This window comes from Dromiciops gliroides, chromosome 1, assembly GCF_019393635.1.
Source record: "Dromiciops gliroides isolate mDroGli1 chromosome 1, mDroGli1.pri, whole genome shotgun sequence".
Classification (NCBI taxonomy): domain Eukaryota; kingdom Metazoa; phylum Chordata; class Mammalia; order Microbiotheria; family Microbiotheriidae; genus Dromiciops; species Dromiciops gliroides.
The window spans coordinates 670,779,615-670,786,474 of NC_057861.1; positions in this window are offsets into that span (position 1 = coordinate 670,779,615).

The following is a 6,860-nucleotide window of genomic DNA, read 5'->3' on the forward strand; positions in this document are numbered from 1 at the left end:
CATGGGGTTTTTTGGTACCTTAATACTGCCCGAGTGAGCCGCTAACAACTATGCAGTAATGATTAAGCAAAAGTTTTCCCTCCAATTCAGACTGGTCACTGCAGGCTGATCTGTGGTGCTAATAATAGACAGCCACAAATTATTTTCCAAATTAAAGACTCCTGGCCTTTTTGATGATGGTGAGGCCTTGGCTTCATGATACTTTTCCCACAGAATTCAAAGCTCTTAGTGGTAGTCACATCAATTCTAATGCATGGTATGATAGAACATTTGAATCCTGTGATGCTTAGTATGACCTTGACTAAATCACTTAACTTGGACCTCAGTGTCCTTATCTGTAAAATAAAAGTTCAACTAGATGGACTCTGTGTTCTCTTGTAACTCCAGGTCTTTGATTCAGCAGGCAGTTACTGGCATTATTTCCAGTTTACTAATGGGGAAATAGGTTGTTGTTTAACTAAAACATAGAAAGCCAGATTCAACTTGAAAGCTGCTTTCCTAGTCCTTCACCCCTATCCCCACAGGACCTAGAGCTGGAAGAGACCTTACATGTAGTCTGAGTTAGAGGAGAAAGGTAAGGCAGTAAATTACAGAGCTGGCATTAGAACCCAAATCATTTGACTTTAAATCTTAGGGTGCTTTCGGCTATGTCACGAATGCCTTCTCAGTGATTCCTCATTTCTAGCATGGGTGCCTAGGTAGCTGGCACATTTCTCTGTCCTGGGGATTTTTGATATTACATGGAAAAATAGACTTCCAAAGCTGGTTTTACTTGACTTGCAGGCATACTCTCACAGAGTACTTCACCTACCATGGTCATTTTGGTAATGCTTGTTAATAGTGTCATCAAACTCACGTGTGACTTGGCCATGCCTGTTTAGAATCGTGTTTCTATGGCCTATCTTCTTGATATCCTTTTCCCTTAACACGATGTTAATGGAACAAGTTAGTGGGGCATGCCCATGCTCTGAATTAGTAAAAGATGGCCACATCTCTTCTTATCACTTACTTTTCAGGTATTTGCTGGAACTATCACCCTCGGTGGTAAAATTAGACTTCCTTGAAGATAACCTGTTCGTCAGAGAGATTAACTCAAGAACATTTCTCCAGTGCTCTAGTCTCCCAACTGCAAAGAGCAGAGCAGTGGGTGCCTTCTCTCTTACACTGAATTTGGTCCCTTACTATACAACTCTACTTTTGGGCCTGTGTTCTTCCCATATACACTATTCTGTATCCACTATGTGTATTTTCCTAGTTCCTGCTTTGTGCTATTTAAATGTCCCTATGCATCTCTGTTCATCTTCAAATTTTACTCTGTTGCAGTAATTACATCCATGGACCACCATTGTTTAGCCATTCCCTGGTCAATGGGCATCTAATTTTGTTTCCAGTTAACTTGCTATCACAAAAAGTGCTGTTCAGTATGTTGGGCTATAGGGCCTTCTTAGCTTTGACTTTCTTGCATATAAGCCTTGAGGGAGATCTCTGGGTCAAACAGTATGGACGGTTTAGTCACTTAACGTCATCCTAAATTGCAAAGCATTCTACAGCTTACCCCTGATCTTGCCTTCGAAGGGACTTCAGATGCCAGGTCACAAAAACCGCCACAGCCCAAGTGCTTTCTAGCCATAGCGGGGCCTTCACTTACTTTGGGGGTATGACTATTAGGAAAAATGTCTTTGCAGCACACCTGACCTAAATATGTCCATGTAGTTTTTACCCATGGTACCCATGGCTTCTCTGGAGGCAAGCAGAATGAGTCTGCCCTTCAAATATTTGAAGACAAACATGCCCTGAAGTCTTTTCCAAGCCAAGGAGCCCCAGTCTTTTTAACTGAGAGCATATGGCACAAACTGGAGTCCCTGCTTCCTAGTTGCCCATCTGGACATTTCATCTTATCGAGGTCTTTCCAACAAAATGCACTGATTTGTCCATGAAGACAGTTGGGCTTTGATCTGAAACAACTTAACCATCAGGCCAGTTCCAGGTCCACTCTTTGTCCAGAAAAAAGAAGAGGCTAGCATTGCCTGCTGTGGATGAAACCATTGCTGGCCCTTTCCTAATGTTCATTTGTCTTCCCTTCATGTGTCCGATAATTTTTCCAGGAATGAACTGTCACTGACAGTGATGAAGCAGTCCCATTGGCCAGTTCTTTCTGTTGGTAAGGGGGTAGATCCTCTGGGCTTTGTGACTTGAACATATGAAGAGTGGCTAAGTCCACTCTCCCTAGCTTTCTGCCGCACCTTCTTAGCCTTGTCCCATGGGGACATCTCAGCCTGTATTGTACATTCACGTACTACTTAGGATCCTAAAGTAGTGGAATGAATGCCTCTCCTTTCTGCTGCACTTAGCCAACGAGTTAAGTCCTGTCAGGCTTGGGGTAACTCTGTGACAAATGTTTTGGGTTGTAGGTTGTTTTGGTCTGGGAGGGAGGAGACCTAGACTGCAAGTCCAGGCTGTCTTTTCACGTCTCTGTCACTTTGCGAACCCTAGCTCAAGGACAATAGTAAAGATTCATTATCGGGATTCCTTGCCCACCTCAGACTGCCTTGTCCATATTATTGAGTTTTTTGTTTTGTATTTTTTCTCATCTGAAACATCAAAATTGAAAACATCAATTATTTAAAATAAAGCAGAGACTCCAGCGGTTATCGCTATGTGTTTACCAACCAATCACTATAAATCATCATAAACATTTATTTTCTAATAGAAGTCTCCTATATTTGCATTGTAGGCTGAGGCCAAACTTAGCACTGTACATTATGAGTGTTCAGAAATGGTTGAGAAGGTGCCAGTCTATCAGCTGAATGAGGTGTATTGAACCCCTCAATAGGGAAAGGTGGCAGCAATCCACTCAGGAAAGAGGTAGGAAGCAGAAAAGGATAGAACGTAGCTCCCAGCACATTGTGCTCGTTCATTCCCGTGCTGGTCCAGTACTCCCAGGGGAGAGGGAAGGAGAAGGATTTCTGTAATGGCTTTGTCAAAGCATGTTGGATGTTTATCTACAAAGACACTGGTTAGTCTTATTTGACCAGTTCCCGGTCTTCCTCTCATGTACCTGACCCCATGCTCTGGAAGGCTATGCCAGTAGAGGCCAAGCTTTGCCAGAGCAGAGCCTCTTTATCTTGTCTAAGGACCAGACCTAACTTATGTACGGAGTGGCTGAACATCCAAGTTGGCCACAGCACTTCAGACTATATAGAGGGATGCAGAGGTTGACGGGGATTTTGAAGGTGGAGGGCCCCGTGGAGATGACTTGGCCAACCCCCTTCTCTCATTTTAAAGATAGATCAGGAAATCATAGCCCAGAGAGAGAGGAGGAATTTTCCCCCCAGGATCATATAGCTAATAAATAGCAGAGGTGATATTGCTGCCTACTTGTGTGAGTGAAAGGAATATGCACACTGCTGAAATGATTGATAGAAATAAATTCTACTCCATAGAAATGAAAAGAAGTACTAGCTGACACACAGTACTTTGGGATTTGCAAAGCACTTTGCATAAATCTCCCCATTGAGCTTCAATTCTGACAGGTAGGTGTAGTTATTCCCATTTTACAGATGAAGAAATGATTTGAACTTGTCCATTGTCACACAGATAGTAGTTATGTCAGATTACGTATATAAACTTAGATTTCCTGACTCCAGCTTTGGCCATGATTTGTCTCAGTATAAAATTTGTCAGAGTACTAGGCTAGCTAGGAGCAGAGAGAGACTCATCCACAGAAATGCATGTTTTTGGCCACAGCTGTTCGATGGCCACATTCACACTGAGGGACTGTGACCCACGCTAACAAGGGAGATGGGCAAGTCGGGTGGCACGATGGGTAGAACTCCTGGATTGGAGTCAGGAAGACTCATTTTTCTGAGTTTAAATTTGGCCTCGGACACTTGCTAGCCGCGTGCCTCGGTTTTCTCTGTAAAAATAGCTAGAGAAGGAAATGGCAGACCATTCCTGCATCTGCCGAGAAAACACATGGCGTCATGGAGAGTCGAACAGGACTAAAAACAAGAAAGATATTGATGATATTGGTTAACATGGGGAGGTCAAATAATTGGTACGGCCCATTTGTTGCTGACTCTTAGCTCCAAGCCTAAGCATAATACAATCTCTTCAATCTCTTCTCCCTCACCCCCAGGGCATAGTCACCCTACAACTGAAATGCTTCTCTTGGTCACTTGATCAAAGTTTCTTCCTTAACTTAGACAAAATCTATTTCCTTCAAACTTTGACCCATTAATTCTAGTGCTGCTTTCTATAGGACTTTACATAATGCTCCTTCTTCCACAGGCCAGCCCTTTGCTTAAGTTAATGATTATGTCCCTTTAATCCTGTTTTTTTTTCCAGGTTTAAACCCCTCCCCTCCTATCTCTTCCTTGGGGACTCAAAGATAGGCAGTTGTCACTTCGTAGATAGCCCTTGGCACTGATGGGTGGTGTGTCTGGCATAATAAGCTTTAATGTTTAGCTGGACCTCTCCTGTTGGTTGTGCTGCCCTTCCTGATATGCTTGCCTCCCTGATAGTTTGGGGGTCAGACAAAGGCAGGCGAGTCTGTTGGCCAACTGAGTCACTGAATGGACATCTTTTTTTCCCTGTGCCATCATCACCCCTGCTCTGGCCTTTCCTCTCTTCAAAATCGTGACTACAGTGCTACGGAACACTAGAGGAGGTCACACCCCTGGGCTGCTGCATCCACTAAACCTTGCTGCCAATTTCACGTAGGCCCTCACTGCTACATGCCAATCCTTTCTCTTCCTTATACTCCCACAGCACTTGTTTCAGACTTCTCATGCTCTGTCATGGTCTTTGCTCCCACCAGGACTTTGTCTCGTACTTCGCTGAAAAAAATTAGGCCAGCCATAGTAAGCTCCCCCCCACCTCCCCCCAATTTCACATTTCAAATCATTTCAAAGCCATCCTCCATTGATCCTATCCCCTTCTTTTTCCAGAATCTTGCCTTTTGGGTAATTTTGATCCGATTTTCAGTCTCTATCCTTCACTGCTGCTTACAAACATGCCCTAATCCTATCCTTAAAAAAAAAACACCTTCATTTGAGCCTGTCATGCCCTCAAACTATCTTTCTATTTACAACCGAACTCCTAGAAAATCTAAGCTTATTACTTTCCACTTCTCCAATACTGTTTCCTGCCAAGGTCACCAATGTTGGCTTTCTGGTCAAATCCAATGGCCTTTTCTCATCGTTTACCTCTGCAGCTTTTGGACAATGTTGGCTATCCCCTCTCATACTTTCTTATCTGGGTTTTCATGCTGCTGCTGCTGCTCTGTGTGTGTGTGTGTGCATGAATTCAACAATGTTCTATGCAGCAGATCCCATCTCTCTCTTGAACTCAATTGAGTCCATTATGTCTAACTTCATGCTCCACACAGATGCCCCATAGATATATAAAACTCAGCTTGGCCCAAAACTAAACCCATTATCTTTTCCCCTAAACTAACCCTCCTTTCTTTAGCTTTCTCACCACCATTCTTCCAGTCATACAGGCCTACAACCTAATCCTCACATTTGCATTCTCCTTCACCCCTGCAAATAGAATTGTTGCTTCTGTCTCCGAGCTCTTTCTCTTTTCCATCTTCCTGTCCCCTAGTAAGGTATACAGACCCTTTTAGAGCTGCATGGCCTCCCAGTTGGTTCCTTTCCTCATGTCTGTCTCTTTTCCAATCTGTCTTCCACACAGCTACGAAGTCCTGAAACACTCACCTGACCTTGTCACTCCTTTGTTCCTTTTTGTCTCTTAGAATAAAATACAAACTCCTCTGTTTGCAGTCTGGCTTCTGCCTATTTTTTCCCCAGATAATTACACAATACTACCTTTTCCCGCTAAGAATGATCTGGCCCAGCTCTCCATCGTCTGCCTCTGTCATCCACTAGGCTCTTTTCTCACTCCGTGCTCCTCTTCAAGGCTCAGCTGGTGCCATCATCTCCTTCAAGAAACCCTTCCTAATCCCCCCAATTTTTACTGCCCTGCTCCAATACTGTTTTTATTTTGTATATAGCCCTCTGTTTAATGATCTGTGAACATATTCTCCAGGTACAATGTGAGCTCTTTGAGGGCAAGGATCGTCTCTTGTGCTCACAGGTATCCCTGGGGTTTAAGTAGAGTGCTTAAGCACACTACAGACAGGTACGATCTTGGCTTTGCCCCCAAGTTGATCTAGGAGCGGCCTGGCTTGTTCTGGTGATCAATCGTGCCTCCATCCTATTTCCATAAACCATAAGGGAATGCAACTCTCAGATGCAGTACAGAATTCAGAGTTGGAATTCCGACTTCACGTAGGAGATGAAAAATTCTCATGACCCCAGTGACACAAGGTGTCAGTGGCAGAACCAGAACTGAAACCCAAGTTTGGGACTTGTACTGCTAGGTCCTTTCCACACCAGGCCCAATAAGCTGAGTACCAGCAGCCAAGGAAGCTTCCTGCCGGAGAGCCCTGGATTGGCCCCAGTGCTGGGGATGAGGCCAAGTCCCTTAGACATCAAGGATCTTCACTCAAGTTTTTCCCACCCCCTCCAACTTTCCTTTCAAACATCTCCCATGATACAACCCCCTGCCCGTATTCTAACCCAACTGGATAACTGGCTGGCTGTTGCATTTGACTTCGTAGACGTGGACCTGGATTCTGTGATTCAGTTCTCATCTCCTTCCCCCCAAATTGAAATCTGACTCCTTTTGGACGGGTGTGCACACATATGAGGTAGTGCAGCATGGGCAGGAGACTTGTACAAGTCCCAAACCGTGTGGCCTTTGCAATATGGGCTAACACTTGCATCCCCCTCCTAAAGAACCATGGTGTTATATGTCTTGTGTGTGCACATTCTTCTGTATGTTTGCGGAGCACT